We start from the raw sequence: 18,676 nt of genomic DNA, 5'->3' as shown, positions 1-18,676 counted from the left end.
TGAACAGTGGGAGAGGGTCAAAGGCAATTACTGGCCCACAGTGGTCCACGCACAGTGGCATATCTTGTGGCTCAAGGTCCTGCCCTAGGAAGGAGGGCCTGGGAGGAAGTCAGGGCACAGAAGAGAAACTGACCCGTGCTTACCTGGTGGTCCAAAGCGTTCCTGAGCTTCTGTTGATATTTCCTAAGGATTGACACAGCTGTTTGCACCCCTCATTGCTCAGCCCTCTTAATGAGCTCACTCTTCAAGATGCAGTCTTCACGTGTCTCCTTTTGTCTCAAAAAGCTACCCGGAAGTGGGTTTTATCCAGAGCAGCCCCCTCTGGGAACAAACTTCCCAGCATAGCAGTGGGGGAAGGGAAGGAAGGAAGGAACGAGGAATGAGGTAGGTATTTCAGAAGCAGCGACGAGTGTGAGCACGTGGGCGGTGGACCCAAATAGCCTGGCTTGAACCTTGGATCTGCCTCTTGGCAGGCCTGTGACCTTGGGCAAGTTACGGAACTTCTCTGCTTCAGTGTTGCCGTCTGTAAAATGGGAATATCATAATACCTGCTCATGGGATTGCTGTGAGCATTCAATGATATGTCCAAAACTCCTGAGAATAGCGTCTGACACATAGTTAGCGCTTCCTAGATTTTCGTTACGTGGTTGTTTCATTCATTTAGCAAACACTTACTGAATTTCTCTTGTGTGCTAAATACCTGCTCTTGTGAAAAGCGAGACTTGCCTTAAAGATTTTCACAATCTGTAGTGTGTCTGTTTGGGATGGGAAGTAAAAGAGATAAGAAACAGATCATTGTAATGCAGGATGATTAATGTGCTGGGGATGTATCATTGGGTGTGGTGGGAATGCAGAGGACAGGTAACTCACACTCGTGTGTGTTTGTGTGTGGGGTGAGTGTGGGGGGAGACTGGGGAGGGAAGAGGTCATGTAGCCAAGTACATGCAATAGAGTTTTCCATCTTGGGTTAGAGAGATTGAGGAAAGTGGAGGTAGATGCAGAGGTTGAAATGATCATTTCTTTCTTGAGAGGAGGATAGGCAGGACTCCGGGAGGTCAAGAGATGGGAAGCAGGCTTCCAGGGAACTGTTAGATAAACAAGACCTCAGGCACAAAACTCATGGAAATCCTGCTGCCCCTGCCTCACTGTCTAGAAAATAATGAAGCCCTTAGGGTGTCCCTGGCTCACATTTGAAGTATCACGCCTTCAGAAATTTCAACTTTTTAGAACTACCGTAAAGCGTTGATTAATCTAAAGCAGACTGACTAGAACGTGGCCAGTCACAAGAAAATATGTAGAGATTAGAATCAACTTCTGGTGTAAATCACACTAAGAACAAATTGCAGCTTTATTGGTTTAACACACTAATACCAGTGGCGATAATAATGATGATGGTTGGCATGTATTGAATATTCACCACGTGCCAGGTTCTGAGCTCAAGTCTTTACATGTGATATTTCAGAACCATCCAGAACACTTGGAGGTATGAACTGTCACCTCCTCATGAGATAGATGGCAATACCAAGGCCCACTGAGGACAGGTCCTTTACCCAAGGACTCCCAGTCAGCAAGGCACAGAGCAAGGGTTTGAAATCAAGAGTTCTCTGGCTCGAGAGTTCAAGCCCTCCCTGCCTCTCCATGCTAAGCAGACAGCGATAGTGGTTAGCACACACCACGGGGGATGCAAAGGGAAGGTGTAAGGCATACTCACCGGCTTCAGATAGCTTTCAGGGTTGTTTGTTGGGGACAGGGCAGGGGTGGGGAACAGAGGAATGCCACATAAAAAGAGTAACAAATGCCAGGCAGCGAGGTAAATGTCCAGTGAGGAGTGATCCGAGGAAGGATCTGGCTTCTAGAGGAGGAAGGTGAGACCAGCTGGGCGACATGATAATGCCACTTCCTGTGAGTCCCCGTGCGCTGGTGTAATAGGTGACACTTGTGGGGAGACCCCCAAAGGGTCCTGCAGCCCACGGAAGCTGGCCATCTTCCTTCTCATGGGGATGGAAGTTGCTCTATCATAACTAATGTTATGATGGGACCCTTCCTTGCACAGCATCTTCATGTAGATTTTTCGATGGAAGGAGTATAAATAATGTATGCAAATCCCCTGCTTGAACGTCTTTTGTTGAGGAAACCTTCTAGCCTGCCCTAAGTCAGGTGCCCTAATCTGTTTAGGGAGTTCCTTTTCCCTTTGTTGCCCAAGGAAGCAAAAGAGAAATCTAATGGGATTAGCCATGGGGGAGGGAGGGAGCAGGGCATGTGTAGATTATCATGGACCCACATTTTCTTCTTTAGAAAAGACTAAAAAAGAGAGGGGCACTTAGAACACCCCCTCCATGTTCTAGAATGGAAATGCAGGAACGGCGTTTGGCAAAAACTCTAAAGGTGTGGAATCCTTTACATAAGCTCTGTCTCTTGGTGGCAGAGAGGAAAGAAGCATCCTTAGTTTGGGCAGATCCTGAAACAGCCGGGAACTAGACTGGGTGCTTCCGTGATACCCTAGCTTAGTGATTAAAAGAGGAGGTTCTCAAAAATAAATTAATTAAAATAGTTTAAAAAAAAAAAGGGGGCTTCCCTGGTGGCACAGTGGTTAAGAATCCGCCTGCCAATGCAGGGGACACGGGTTCGATCCCTGGTCCAGGAAGATCCCACATGCCTCGGAGCAACTAAACCTGTGAGCTACAACTACTGAGCCCGCATGCCACAACTACTGAAGCCCGTGCGTCTAGAGCCCCTGCTCCGCAACAAGAGAAGCCACTGCAATGAGAAGCCCGTGCACCGCAACGAAGAGTAGCCCCCGCTCGCCGCAACTAGAGAAAGCCCACGCGCAGCACCAAAGACCCAATGCAGCCAAATAAATAAATAAATAAGTAAGTAAGTAAGTACGTACGTACGTACGTATGTACGTACGTAAGTAAGATTCTTCAGCAAACGACATGGGTTCAGACCCCCAACTCTGACACTCAGCTATGTGCGGGGCCTTGAGCAAATCAGTGCCTCTCTGTGCCTCAGTTGCCTCCTCTGTGAAACAGTCACATTGTGTTTTAACTAAGACATCTTCCGTTTCAAGAGGCATCACAATTTTGTGTGAGCGCCACCAAGAAAGAAAACTCTACTGATTAAACTATGACCTACTTTCAATTATAAGAAGCGCCCCAGTTTCAGAGATGTTGAAATGGGGAAAGAAAATGTTCATCTTGGATGAAATCCAGCTAAAAATGCTCCTGTCTCATGGGGTTCTGTGGGGATTAGGTGAGTTAATATGGGTAAAGCTCTTAGAACAGGGCCTGGCACAGAGTAAATACTATGAAATGTTAGCCATTATGACATGGTGTGGTTTGATCTTTTAATTGACTCTGTGATAGAGGTGTAGTTATTACCCCCTTTTGCATCTGAGTAGACTGAGGCTTGAAGAGTGCCAGGGTCTAGTTCTCTGCTGAGAGTTAAGTTGGCAGGTTCAGGGAGAAGGTGGAAAGCTATGCAGAGTCCTGTGTATGGAGAAGACCTTGGCCTGAGCATCTCTGACCCCCGTCCCCTACCATTCAACCTCTTATCGCCCCACTGCCACCACCCCTATGGTGAGAATGGAGTTACTCAGAAAAGGTCTCAGAAGTTCAGCCCACTATCCAGCTGGTCTGCCTGGAATCAGAAAAGGAAAGGTTTCCCCCAGCAAGAGAAACCTCAACTCCCAGCATAATACATGTCCACCGCAAACATGAAACGATTTTCCTCTTTGTCCAGATAGGAGAACTTGTGGCCTGAAGATGTAAGTAGTGAGTCATTGGTCTTTGTTCGAAGTGGACTCAGTGCTGGATAATTTCTCTGGCCTCTAATCACGGAGACTGTGCCCCCCCGCACTGTATCATGATTACCTTGGAAAATGAAATAAAATAAAAGATCTGACGACCGCTTGAGATTCAGTTCTGAAGAATCCCAGCCAGCTGCACCTTCATTTATATTATAACTCATGACTCAGGCCAGGAAAATAGTAATGAGCCCTTTTCTCTGTCCAAGGGATTCTTCTGGCTCCATTGTTACTGCATTGAGACAATTGCAGAATTTAAGTTGTTGCTTTGTTTTGTTTTGTCTTCTTTATGCCCTGGCGCTTTGAACTGGTGATGCTTGCCTCGGCAAATCTTGCTGTGTCTAATTGCAGGCCCATGTGACAGTCGGCTCCCTCCATGGTAAATCAGGGTGCGGGGAAGGCGTGTGTTCATTACCTCCTGACACAGGAAGAATGATAGGCACTTTCTTTATGCCGGACAAAATGAAGCGAGCTCTTTCACTCATCTGCAAAGAGGCAGCTGCTGCACATGGGGAGGTGAGGGCGGGGAGAGGAGTGGTAGAAGAAACACATCAGAGAGTCTAGTTGATGTGATGCAAACCTAGTGACCAGGTAGGAGCTCTGCCTTTGAAATCAGACAAGGTGGGCTCGAATCCCCTCTTTGACACTAATATGAGGTTCTGTGAAATGGGCTGAATAATAATAGGAGCTGCTACATACATCTTTTGGAAGGATTAAATAAAATAATGCATCTGAAATACTGAGCACAGTACTTGGTACACAGTGAACTCCCCAATAAGTGATGACAGTTGTTATTATTATGACTCATGCTCCTCTCTCTTCTCTGACTGGACACATGTGCCTCCATCACCATTTTGAAGACATAGTCAGCCCAGATATGAAGTCTGGAGGAAGCTGAGTATTAACTGTAAAGTCACAGAGTGGGGTCCCTCGTTAGTGAGGCCAAGTCCCAGTTTAAGGGTAGAGGAGAAGAAGCAAGTCTAGGGATATTTTTAAGAACTAGTGTGAGAGTGTATTTTTATGAAGGATGAAGTGCCTTGCAGGAGAGAGTTCATTCTGATGGCAGAAATGCTTGACCCAGTTAAAAAATCCTAGTTGTAGGAAAGGGAGTGCCCCGAGCATGATTTAAGTCCCTTGGATTTAACTTTCAGCTCAGTCCCGTTGCTCATGTTTGAATCCCATTGAGAACCAGAAGGAAGTAAGAAAAAAGGAAAACCCTGTGTATCAATTAGGATCATTCTTGGCTGCAAGTAAGAAAAAAACCGAAAAGCAGTGACATAAACAAATGTGAATTTATTTTTCTCACGTAAGAAGTCTGGAGCTGTATGCCTGCTGGCATTGGTTCAGGAAGACCTCACTAATGTTGGGACTGGTAGGTTCTTTTCCCTCATGGTCACAGAATGGCTGCCCCATCTCCAGCCATTACATTCATATTCCAGTAGAAAGAGGAAAAAAATGGAGAGTAAGCGCTATTTTTGCCCCTTTTATGAGGCAAATAAAGTTTGCCTGGTTTCCAGGAAACTTCCCAGCATATTTCCTCTGTGTCTCATTTGCCAGAGCAGTGTCACCTGCCTTTTCTTAACTGCAAGAATGGTTGGGAAAATGTGTTATCTAACCTGAGTGTGGAAAGCAGGGGCAAGAGACAGGTGAAGGTATTGGAGATGGGTGTCTGGTTGACTAATCAACAATAACTGGCACAAATGGCTGCACAAAAAATCAGACATTGGGGGTCCCAAGCAATGCAGTAACCTGAAAAAGAGAGACATCCCCTAGCTTGCACCACAACTGCTTAGGAATGTCAAGGGCACTTGTCCATAGTGATACTTTATTTATTTATTTATTTTATAGAAATTTATTTTTTATTTTATTTGTTTTTGGATGCGTTGGGTCTTCGTTGCTGCGCGCGGGCTTTCTCTAGTTGTGATGAGCGGGGGCTACTCTTCGTTGCGGTGCGCGGGCTTCTCATTGCGGTGGCTTCTCTTTGTTGTGGAGCACGGGCTTTAGGCACGCAGGCTGCAGAGCGCAGGCTCAGTAGTCGTGGCGCATGGGCTTAGTTGCTCTGCGGCATGTGGGATCTTCCTGGACCAGGGCTCGAACCCGGGTCCCCGCATTGGCCACCAGGGAAGCCCCATAGTAGTACTTTAAAAAACAGCACAGAATCCACCGAAGAGCTGTGGGGCTCAGGGCAAGGGTAGAGGCTGCCAGAAGAAACATTCACTCATTCAGCTGATATTTACTGAGCTCCAGGTATATGCTAAGCATGATTCTAGGTGTCGAGGATACAGAAGTGAAAAGACAATAACATGGGACAACCTTCCGGAAATTCTGAAAAATATACTTACAGGGAATAACATGGAGAGCCAAGACAGTGGAATATGCACCATCTTTATTCCTACCCTCTTGTGTTTTCACCGTTTGGGGAGCAGGGAGCTTGAAGAATCTCTGGTTAGACAAGCCTTTGCACAACTGTAGGAAAAGACCTATTCTTGGCCCCCTTTCAGCATTCCTGCAGCCTCTAAAAGACTCAGCCGTTAGCTGTTAAATTCAAAAGCTGCAGAATCCATGTGGGGTTCAGTGGCTAGTAGCACTTACATAAAATCTGACAGAAGCCAATTAAACCTTGCTTGGACTGAACAAATCAACATATTTTTCTCAGAGATCTTTCTGACAGTTAAATTCAAAATCATAATCACCAGTAATGGGATACCTTCTATCATGAGATGGTGGCATTTTCCCTTCTGAATTCCTGTTTTCAAACTCTGCCGAGAAAATTTCTTGCAGGCTCAACTTTGATCTAATGTATTTCTAAGTTGGAATTTATGCATTAGGCAGTTTTATTTAATAACTCAAAAATTAGCTATGTCTGGTGATCTACTTGCAAGCCTGGAATTGCCTTGGGATTTCTGGATTTCACAAAGTGGGAAGATTATACAGCTGGGATGGTTTCTGGAATGGGTTCAGTATTGTCAGGGGCTTCAAGGGGTCCGTGGTTGGCTGTAGCTCAGCGGCAGAAAAAAACAGAAAGTGACGCCCCATTGTAGCCTAGTACGGGGTCAAGTTCACCTTCTGGGGTGTCTATTAAATATATGTGACAGATGTTTTAGAGGCATTAATATGAATCAGACTTGGGGGCTTCTCTCCAGAAACCCACAATTCTGTTGGAGAGCAAATTCATAAATAACCATGAATCAAGATGGCAAATAAGAAGTACCAAAAAGAAAGGTGAAAAATATTTAAGAGTTTGGAGGTAGAAACAAGGTCTATCATAGGAAGAAAGGTACAGTGAAGCCATCTGATCTGCATCTTCAACGTTGGCTGGATGTGAACTTGGGGTGATATGAGACACTGAACCACGGCTGGAACTTATTTTCTAATGCATCGGGGTGAGGGGGGTGTATTGCCATTCTCCACCAGGGAACAAGTTCTTTCTTGGTACCCTGTCTGACTAAATGCTCTCCCACAGAGCTCCGGTAGATAAATCTTTACATATTCTCCTTCTCCATACACAAAGTTATCCAAGTTTCTACCCTGGAGGGTTGTCAAATTAGGGAGGACTTAGCTCCATGAATTCCCATTAAAACTTTCAATAACCAGAAAGCTCTAATATTTTACTTCTTTTAAGAATTTGAATTTCAGCAGAGTAGGGTTTCTCAACCTTGACACCATTGACATTTGGGACCCATAGGCTGTCCTGTGCATTGCAGGATATTGAGCAACATCCCTGGTCTCTAGCCATTAGATGCCAGTTGTGACAACCAAAAATGCATCAAGATCTTACCAAATGCCCCCTGGGGGCCAAAGTCGTCCCCGGTTGAGAACCATGGCAGTACAGGGCTACTGAAGTCCTGAATACCTTTCCCCAGCTGAATGCTTATCTGATGGTGAAACATGCCCCATTTAAATAAATGATGCCATCATGTACCCAATTGTTCAGGCAGAAACCCGAGCTTCATCTTTGATCTCTCCCCGTCCATCACCTCTTGTGTTCAAACAGCTGCCTCAGGGCAGGTGTTCTATGGACACTGCCTCCTTCCCCAAAGTCGCTACCCGACACAGGATGCCCTCGCCTTTAGCCTGGACTATTCCACCAGCCTCCTAACTGCCCTCTTTACCTTAACTCTGCTTCCAACCCATTCTCTTTTATTCCAAGTGTCATTTCCCTGGTTAAAACAATTAATGGCCCTCCATTGCCCTCAAAATGAAGATTAGTATCTTTAATAAAGTTTAAAAGGCTCTCCGTGATCTGGTCTCTGCTAACTTTTCCAGCTTCATCTTTCATTACTTGGTCTACTTGGAAGCCATACTGGTTTTTGAGGGTGCCATGCCTTCCATCTTCTTCCTCCTTCTAGAACATTCTCCCCTCCCCCAAACTATGGTTTTCCATGGCAAGATATTTCCGGGGTTCTGAACAGTGGTGGGGTGGGTGTGGCCCTAGCCCGGAATTAGGAGGTCTGACCCAAATATCAGCTCTTTCCCTACCTAGCTGTGTGACTTTGGGCAAATCACTTAACCTCTCTAGTTTCTTGATATCCATATGCAGAACGAGGAACTCTAACGTGGCAGTTTGGAGGCTCCCTCCTTGCCATATGACCCTAGAGAGCAAATAATGGCTACCACTTATTAAGCATCTATTGTGCATCTGCTGTGTTCTGCATATATTATTAAAATTAACTCCTCAATCCTGTGGGGCAGATGCTGTCATTGTCCCTGTTTGTAGAGATGAGGAAGCTGAGGCTTGGAGCAGTTTTGTAACTTGCCCAGAGATACCCAGAAAGTAGGTGATGGAGTTAGGATTTGAATCCAGGACCAACTAACTAGAGAGATCCTCTGCTCTTAAGATCAGTCTGGTTGACTGCAGTAAGAAGGGGCAGTAGACAAGTATCTCTCTAAAAGGGGCGTTTGCTGGTGCAGTTTTTAAAGAGTATATTTGAAAGGCTCCCGGCAGAAAAAGGAAAGTGCCAATTTTAGCTGTAGGCGATGCAAACAAGAATGTGACTGCTTCGCCCCGTGACCACAGACAAGGACGTTTGCATTTTCCTGAGCTCTTGCTAAAATATGCCAGTGAGCTTTTCTGGAAGAGAAACACAGCTAAGGACGAGGTAGGGAAGGGGAGCCCCTGCATGTGGTTTAGATGCACCTTTCTAAATAATGCTCATTTCAGTGAAGATTTATAAGCCATTTCTAATTAGAGTCACATTTCTAAGAAAGGCATATTTTGATGCTGGGTCAATACACTGTCAAGACCTGCTGGATAAAATGGTGAGGAAGACAGGCCCAGCTAATGAGGAATGAGGTTCTGGGGGTGTGTGGCTGAGATGTTGATAATGGTAAATAGCTTAATTGGGTTGAATAATTTGGGTAAATATCTAGTTAAATGGATTTAGTCTGAATCCAGGCTCTGACCTGCTGAATTTTTTATCTTCTATCAAAAATAACATAAAACAAAATACCCCGACCATAATTATCTGTTTATTTGTCCGATTTCCACCCCTAGGCTTGGAGTTCATTGAGGGAAAGGACCCTGCCTTGCTCACAGTTCTACACCCAGAGCCTAGCACAATGCCTGGCCCTGGGTAGAAGTTCAATATTCTCTAGCTTCTATTCTCAGGACCAAGGATAGCTCCACATGCCAAGTGAGGCAACGCATCCCTTGGGTAACTGTAAATTCCACTTGGACAAAGGCCACAAATGTTTTATTCGCAGATACAGCACCAGCATGTGCTGGGTGCGCCATAAATTGGGATAGCATTCTAACACTTGCTATGTGTGTGACCGTGGGCAAGCTTACTCTCTGTGCCTCAGTATCCTTATCTCACATGTGGAAATAACAGTTCTTGCTTTGTAGGATTGTTGGGAGGATCAATGAGATAATGCTAAGAAAACCCCCTGGCAGATAGTAGGTGCTCATTGAATGCTATCTCTTCATGTTTCCACTTAGGAATTGAAGCCGTTGGCTCCCCAAAATATCAAGCATTAAAACATTTAAATACTGACATTTCCCGAGATGATGACTCTCATGCCAGTCATTTTTTATACATTCAGGAAAAAGCAGCCAAAAGGGTAACATGACTAAAGTGTATTATTTCCAAGAGCCCTTGAAGAAAGTGCCCAAGAGGCAATTAGCACATAGCTGTCGCCTATGTTGCTATTGCTTATTGGCTGATTCCATCCTCTACTAATCAAACCGCTTCTCTGATATTTTTAGACCTTTTTAAAAAGTCCTCTCAAAACTCAGGAAGCAGTGCTTGTTGACAGATACCAAGGAATCTGAGAGAACATGAATCTGACATTCTCATAGGGAATGAGAAAATGCTGGCAGTGGGGGAGCATTCTTCAGGGTCCATGGGAATTAGATTAGGCAGCCTGGATGATTCTTTAACCCTAACTAGCCTCCTCACCTTTTCCCTTCCTGCCTCGGACTAACAAATAACCCTCCTTGTTCCCTTTTTATGCAGCTCCAGGGCTTGAGATTTAAATTGTCTCAATAAAGGATAATTGTTGAGCTTCCTTGGCTGGCCAGACGACCCAGGTCAGGGTTGACTGACTTAGCACCTGGGCCGTGGATCGTTCCAAGGTTTGAGTCTTGGTTCTGCTGCCGCCTACCTGCTCTGTGACCTTAGGCTCTCTGCTTCACCTCTCTGATACTAAGTGTTCTCACCTGTAATTGAATCTCGTGAGGATTCAAGATAATATCCATAAAGACTGGGTCCAGAATAATAGCTGAGATTGATCTACGATTAATGTTATTCCACCTTTCAGTGCTTTATAAATCCCCCATGTTATGTTGTGCATAACGCCAACATCAGTTTTTGTTTTTTTTTTCTTTTGTCAAAGAAAGATGGTTCGGTACGGAGAAAAACTGTCTCCTTGTGAATTGTCATTCTCTCAAGGTTTTCCTGTGGATAGTCAAATGAACCATGCCTTTGTGTCCTCCGTGAGGTTAAAAATGATGTTGATGTTTTGAAATTACATATATGGCGCATTATTTAGTCATGGTGATGATCACAGAAATAACTGGTATGACTGGTTGATTACTGAGTGTGCGCCACGAGCCGAGCCCTTCTGTGAATTGTCCAATGCCACTCGCTCCACAACACTAAGAGGTGTAGGCAGTATTAACCCCATTTTGCAGGTGAGGAAACTAAGGCTGAGAGAGCTATTCTGCACCTCTCCACCCTGCCCCAGAAGCACTCCCCAGCCTGTCTCTGCCCTCTGGGTTTTCCAGGAGGGTGTCAGAGACCAGCTTGCTGGTCCCCCAGCTGCAGGGGTCACATTTTAAGCTCTTGAGCATCACGGAGGCCGATCTTTTATTCGGTTTGAAGTGAAGGATACAGCATCCTCCTCCCTTTGGGGTCAGGATTCAAAGCATCTCAGCAGCTGCTGTCAAAGAAGTCACTTCCTAAATCCCTCTCTCCCTTCCCACTCTCTGTTTTTATATTCTCAAAGTAGATACCAATCGAGGGTCCCATTCTCCTACAGCTGCCTCAAAAATTCCTTCCAGGTGGTCTTTCTCACCTTCATTTGGAGTCTGATGTCTGTGGCATCTTGGATCCTCAGTCTATACTATCCTATTACCTATTCTACTTGTTATTCTACCATTTACTGAGCGTTCACAATGCACCAGGTGATTCACAAACATTACTTTGAGGCCTCATTACAACCCGGTGGGGAAGGTGTTGTCACCTCTGTTTTATAGCTGAGAAAACTGAGGCTCAGAGACAGAAAGTGACTTGTGTGATGGAGAAGCCAAGACTCAAAACCGGAGCAGTCCGGCTCCAAAGTCCCATTTTTTTTTTCCTCTCTGCACAGTGCCCAGACCTGCTAATATTTGCTGGGATGGAGAGTTGGCTTTACTTTCAAGCCCCCAAATTCAGTTCCAGACCACGCTCCCCCAGCCCACATCCTCCCCGTTGCCGAAGGCTTTCTGAGCTTATCAGAAGTTACAGGAGTGTTCTGGGGGAGGATGTCACGCTGTCCCCAGAAGTCACATCAAATGCAGCCATCTCATGGTTCCTCACAGAACAAGGTGTCCCTTTTCTTCCTTTTTGATATTAGAACATGGTCCTACTGCAAATTGACTTGAAAGGAAGCCAGACCTCATGGTTCCTTGTCTGCCTGTGAAGGAAGAGAGCCACTTCTGGCACCTAAAGGACCTGAATTTAATCCATGGTAGGGGCCTTAATGAAGGGGGTGGGGAGGTTGGTCAAAGGTCAGACACCCCCTAAGCACCCAGCCCTCATTCAGGGAAAATCAAAAAATGTCACTCCACAGAAAGTAGCTTTTATTTCATTGCAGGTTTGGAGGTTGTGCATTAAATGTCTCTCTCTGTCCCCTCTCTCTCTTCTCTCCTCCTCCTTCCCCTCTGCTCTTTCCCCCAACCCCTCTCCCCTTTGCATCCTGACACCTAACAGTATTTGTTAGCTCTTCATACGTTTCCTTTTAGCTTCTTTAATTATTGTAGCAATTTCATCTGTTTAAAAAGAGAAAAAGAAAAACGCCAGAATAGCCCGGCCACTTGGACACTGAGGGAAGGCAGACGTTCAGACCAATTGCCAAGCCATCTAATCCTGCAGACTCTTGGTTTCATTAATGTTCTTCTCTCTGCCCTAGAATGTAATGGGAGCCTGTTCCGTAATGGTGCGCTTCAGGTAAACAGATCGTTAGGTAAGATTGATAGCAGAATATGGTCCAGGTAATGTTTTAAGCCCAAAGCAAAAGAGCACGAGGTGTCTCCAGCTGACAGGACCACAATTCATGCAGTTTCGGTGAAGGGTGTGTTGGGGCTTTTTCAGCATAAACGGCCACTTTCTGAAGGTTTTCTTTTCTGCCTTAACAAAGGGAGGCTTTCTTTTCAGCTAGACACAGAGCATAGGCCTTCAGGCACATGAGGGGTTTGTTTTGATAATGAACTTGATATCGAGTTACAACGCATTAATATAGACCAAACAATGTTATTGCAGCTGATTTCTTCATTTTATAAAGCCTGGTTCTCAACAAAGCATATTATTGGCCCCAAATGAATTAAAAAAAAAAAAAAGAGTAGATGCCACAAAGGCTCGGCGGGTTCAAGGCAGAAATAGCACAGCTGTGTGCAAAGCATGAATTCACCAGCAGCCGTTGCCGCCAATTCAGGCAGGGTCACGAAGCACTCAGACTTCGGCTTGGTATTCAAGTAGAGGTAGATTTCAGACCAGTGGAGCCAAAGCCAAAGAATTCCTCTCTTGTGTTCAGGAGGCAGTATAATCCAGACCAACAGATTACCCAGAAACTCTGAAGTTGGGGACTCATCACCTAGAATCGTAGAGTTGTTGAGAAACCTTGAAGGGCATCTCACCAGCTTTCTACCCAAAGCAGGAGGACGTGATGGTAATGTTTTCTGGCTCTGGAGTCTACCTGACATCGGATGAGCCCTGGTTCTGCTGTTACCCAGCTGTTTGACCTGAGACAAACCACCCCCTCTCATTCCAAGCCTCAGTTTTCTCATCTGCAAAATGGGGATAAAGATAGTCCCCGATAGCTCCCTCTGAGAGAGGGCTGGCCGGATGTAGGTGCGGTAGTTACACGTACATTTTCTTCCTAGATGTTGTTAGGAAGTTCTTCCATTCAGGAAGCTTCCTCTGACTCCCTCCCTTGTCTCCTTACTCCTCAGTTCTGTGGGGTTCCACAGTCATAGCCCTCATCACATACCTGCTCACAGGTCTGTGTCACCACCAACAGAGAGGGCCACCAGCACAGGGACCATCATTAATCTTTGAATTCAGTATTTGCAGCAACTATTTGCAGCACACCTATTATGTGCCAGCCTCATGGAAGACACACAAGAAATATGTGTGGACTAAATTAATCCAACATCTTCCCCAAAGGGAGGACCTATTATCTCCTTGTACATCTACTTGCTCTGAACAATACAAATCCTATTTAAAATGTGTTGCTGGAATTCCCTGGCAGTCCAGTGGTTAGGACTCCGTGCTTCTACCCGCAGGGGGTGCGGGTTTGATCCCTGGTCAGGGAACTAAGATCCTGCAAGCTGCGTGACTTGACCAAAATAGAAAAAAAAAAAAAAAAAAAAAAAGTGTTGCATTTTGGTATTTTTTAAAGTTTCCACTCCTTCTTGCCTTTAGGTTTTCTGGAAATATTCTAGAAGTCTCTTCACTTCCAGGGACGTGGCCTCCTTGCCATCTTTGGTGAAATCTCTTTGAATATCTGAACACACTGGAGCTCTGTAGAAGTCTAAGTTTCCTTACATGCTGCACCCCTTGCTTTGTAATTAGAACTATGCATAGTTATTCATTTTGTTTCATTCATTTCATCAACATTTGTTGATTCACATCCATTTAATTCATTCCTATCCATTTCCTTCATTTCCTTCAACATTTCATTTTCTAGCATCCCCCACCCAATTAACACCATGTTTCTTTCTAGAGACTTTGACCATGAGCTCATTATCAGTCTTTCACCAAGTTGTTAGAACATTTCTCTTTAAAGTCTAGTGTAGAATGTGACCAGAATTCTCTTCCTTCCCAATACAATACCAACTTTTAGGTGCATACACCGTGGTCAACTTTCCCCAAAGTTTCCATCAGGTTTTTCTCCTTTGTTGGTTCCTAGTCTGTTTTTCATTTGATTCCTGTATCTGTCCGGAAATTAAATTCCTGGAAATGCAAACACATCAGATGCTTCACTTTGGGTCTGTAACAAAGGCCTGAAGAACTGGCCTCTCACCATTGTAATATCTTGCATCAGGACCAGTTTTGCAATTTCTTGCTTTCACCTGTGTGTTCTGAAGCCTTTTCCACTATTAGATTTTTTCCAAATCATTTTATTCTCACTCAAATGCTTTCAGAAATTTTCTTGAGGTATACATAGAGAAAAGTATACAGATACAGGTGTACAGTGTGATGAATTTTCTACACGGTGACAAGATCCATGCAACTTCTTCACCAAAATCAAGATATATAGAGCATTACCAGAACCCCAGAAACTCCCTCAAGATACCTTCCAGACATGAGTCTCCTCCTCCCTGGTGTTAATCATCATCCTGATGTCCTTCACCATCAGTATGTTTTGCCTGTTTTTTAAACTTCATATAAGTGGAATCATACAATATATATACTCTTTTGGATCTGGCTTCATTTGTGCATTATGTTTATGAGATGCATTTGTTTTCACATGTAATTGTCATTTGCTTATTCTCACTGCTGTATGGTATTCTACTGTGTGAATGTACCACAGTTTATCTATTTACCTGTTGAAGGACTTTTGGGTTGTGTTGTTTTGAGGGGAGAAGGGGATGGAACTATTACAAAAATGCTGCTGTGAATGTTTTCTGTACATATCTTCTGGTGAACAAATATTCTTGAATATATATATATATACACATATATATGTTTTTGAGGATAGATAGGTAGGTAGGTAGGTAAATAGATGCTCATCACAGTTATATTTTGTTAGAAGTCTTTCCATTTCCATTGACAAAAACCTTAAACTTGCACGAGTGAAAAAAAAAATGACAAAAAAGGAATTAGAGGCTCACAATTATAGAAGACTCCAGGAGATGTGGCTTCAGTTATAGCAGGATCCAGGAGCTTAGACAAAGTCATTGGGAATCTACCTGGCTATACTCATTGTTCCTATTTCCAACTATGGTGGTTGCAGTCTAAGGCAAGAGGTCTCCATTGAGTGTCAAAATGGCCATTAGCAGTTCCAGGCTTAAATGCCTCTGGTTTAATAACAGCAGGAAAAAAGAAACCTCTCTTTCCCAAATGAACCACCGTGAATACCATTTCTGAATTATCCACTTCAGGATAACTGCCCACCCCTGGAGCCCAGAGAACCAGGGTCGCCCACACCTGAACCACATGCCCTGAGAAACAGCATTCATCATGTTATTTTTAAAACTTTAGACAACCTGAAATTTTCATCCACAGGAGAGTCAAAAAAATGTCATGTACATGCATCCTATAGAATATTATGTAGCCACTGAAACAAATGGATTAGATCCATATGTACAGACATAGAAAGATGACTGTTATGTATAGTTTGGTGCGGGACGGGGGAGGTGATGGTTATATGTACAGTATAATGAGTGTGGTCATGTAGTTTATTGTCCAAAATGGATAATTTTCAGGGTGAAAGGGAGTGCTATAATTAATTACACTGGCACGACAGGTATAAATTGAGATTGTCCTGGGCAAACATATATGAACAGTGACCAGAATTATAATTCTTAAAATGTCTATCTGTATCTGTCTGTCTATCTGTCTATCTATTTATCTATGTTTGCTTTTATTTAAGAAAGACATTGAGGTTGACCCCAAGAGGTGTGAAAAGGAGAAAAAGGGGGAATTTTTTCCTTCCTTTTTTTCAGTTTTCTTTCTATGTCTGTGAGTCTGTTTCTGTTTTGTAAGTAAGTTCATTTGTATCATATTTTAGATTCCACATATAAGTGATGTTTCATCTTTATATGTTCACCCAGTGAGCTCTGCTAAGCACAATACCAGATAGTGTGCCAAGTGCTGACACAAAGATAAGTGATAGCACATGGTATTTGTCTTTCTCTGTCTGATTTACTTCGCTTAGTATGATAATCTCTAGGTCCATCCATGTTGCTGCAAATGGCATTATTTCATTCTTCTTTATGGCTGAGTAGTATTCCATTGTGTGTGTGTGTGTGTGTGTGTGTGTGTGTGTGTGTGTGTGTGTGTGTACTACATCTTCTTTATCCGTTCATCTGTTGATGGACATTTAGGTTGCTTCCATGTCTCAGCTGTTGTAAATTGTGCTAGCGGAAGTTCTTAAATTTAACAAAATCAAATTTCTCAATGCTTTCTATTACGGTTGTTGCTTTTTTCTATATTTATTATAAGGCCACAAAACAGTTAATAATTTTGCTTTAAACAGTCAATTTTCTACCAGTGTGAATGAATACTTACTTTTTCTGATCTCTTTATTCTTTCTTGTGGGTCCCTATTTCCCTCTGGGACCAGATTCCTACCACCTGGATGGAGACTTGCTTTAGTGTTTCTTATAGTGCATGACTGCTGCTGACAAACTCCCTCAGCTTTTGTGTGTCTGTAATGTCTTTATTTTGCTGTCGTTTTTGAAGGATGTTTTTATTGGATACAGAACTGTAGGTGGGCAGGGGGTTTGTTTTTGTTTTTAGCACTTTAAATATGTCACTCCATGGTCTTATGGCTTTCATAATTTCTAGGAAGGACATTTCTCTTGCTGGAATTTTAGTTCATCCAGCCTTCTTTTATGTCCACAGCTTTCCAGTGTCTTTGAGAACACGATTTTTGTCGTTTCTCTCTTTTTTTTTAATAATGTAATTTTATAAATGTATTTATTTATTTATTTATTTTTAGCTGTGTTGGGTCTTCGTTTCTGTGCGAGGGCTTTCTCTAGTTGCGGCGAGCAGGGGCCACTCTTCATTGCAGTGCGCGGGCCTCCCACTATTGCGGCCTCTCTTGTCGCGGAGCACGGGCTCCAGACGCGCAGGCTCAGCAGTTGTGGCTCACGGGCCCAGTTGCTCCACGGCATGTGGGATTTTCCCAGACCAGGGCTCGAACCCGTGTCCCCTGCATTGGCAGGCAGATTCTCAACCACTGCGCCACCAGGGAAGCCCTCATTTCTCTTTTTAAACCCAGTGATGATAAGATTTCACTAACCGCCACATCCTACTTAGAAGTCAAGCTCCAGCTTGAGGAGAAGTCAAGCTAGGAAACTTGCTTCCCTTCTTTCTTCCTTCCTTTTTTTTTCTGTTTTGTTTTGTTTGTTCATTCATTCTTTCCTTCCTTCTTTAATTGTTTTTGCTTTTTTGTTTTATTCATTTATTTTTAATCAACTTTTGGGGTATAATTTACATGCAATAAAATGCAAACATTTTGGGTTTCCTTGGTGGTCCAGTGGTTAAGACTTCGTGCTTCCACTGCAGGGGACCCGGGTTCGATCCCTGGTCGTGGGAAGTTATGCATGCTGCATGGTGCAGCCAGAAGGGGAAAAGAAAAAGCGAACATTTTAAGTCTATAGTTGAATGAGATTTGACAAATGTATGCACCCACATAATCAGCACCCCAATCAAGGTGGAGAGTTCCATAATCCCCCAAAGTTGCCTCCTGCCCCTTTGAATTCAATGCCTTCCTCCCATCCCCAGCCCCAGGCAACCACTGGTCTACTTTCTATCACTGTAGATAAGTTTTGCCTGCCTTCAAATTTCCTATAAATTGAATCATACAGTGTATACTCCTTCTGTCTCTGGTTTCTTTCATTCAGCATGTTTTTGAGACTTCTCCACATTGTTGGGTAAACCAGTAGTTTGTTCCTTTTTATTGTTGAATTGTGTTCCATCAGATGAATATGTCAGAGTTTATCCATTTGCCTGTTGATGGACATTTGAGTTGGTTCCAGTTTTTCTTCCTTTTTGATATCTGAAATGCTATGAGTAAATCGCTGGTATGTCTTATAATTGATACACAGAGCTCAGCCCCTGCCCTTGTGTAAGCTTCAGACTAGAGGAGGAGATCTGTGTTGGACAGGTAATTTCAACCATGATGAGTGTGGCAGAAAGGCAAACACAGGCTATCCCGGGGAGCGAACAGCAAGAACACCTTGTTTACTCCAGGGCTTCAGGAAAAGCTCCTTGAAGAAGCATTCAACATAAGAATCTAGGGCGGCCAGGAGTGAACAAGGAAAGACTGAGGCAGGCTCTGGGGCATAACAGAAAACTCAGTGGAGATGGAAGGCAGATGAAAAGTAGTACATTATTGAACATAAGTGAGAGACATTGCGATAGACATTTTAAAATTATTTATTTATTTATTTATTTCAATTGGGGTATAATTGACATACCATATTGTATTGATTTCAGGTGTA

At 43.7% G+C, this 18,676-nt stretch overlaps 1 protein-coding gene across 1 annotated transcript in view; it reads left to right on the top strand.

Annotated features, from left to right (window-relative positions):
• Positions 1 to 18,676, top strand: part of CCDC60 (coiled-coil domain containing 60) — a 173,996-nt gene that overhangs the window by 834 nt on the left and 154,486 nt on the right. The gene's annotated exons all lie outside the window — the stretch shown is intronic.

This window comes from Balaenoptera ricei, chromosome 14, assembly GCF_028023285.1.
Source record: "Balaenoptera ricei isolate mBalRic1 chromosome 14, mBalRic1.hap2, whole genome shotgun sequence".
Taxonomy (NCBI): Eukaryota; Metazoa; Chordata; class Mammalia; order Artiodactyla; family Balaenopteridae; genus Balaenoptera; species Balaenoptera ricei.
The sequence above is the reverse complement of the archived record's forward strand: the minus strand, read 5'-3'. Positions and strand labels throughout refer to the sequence as shown.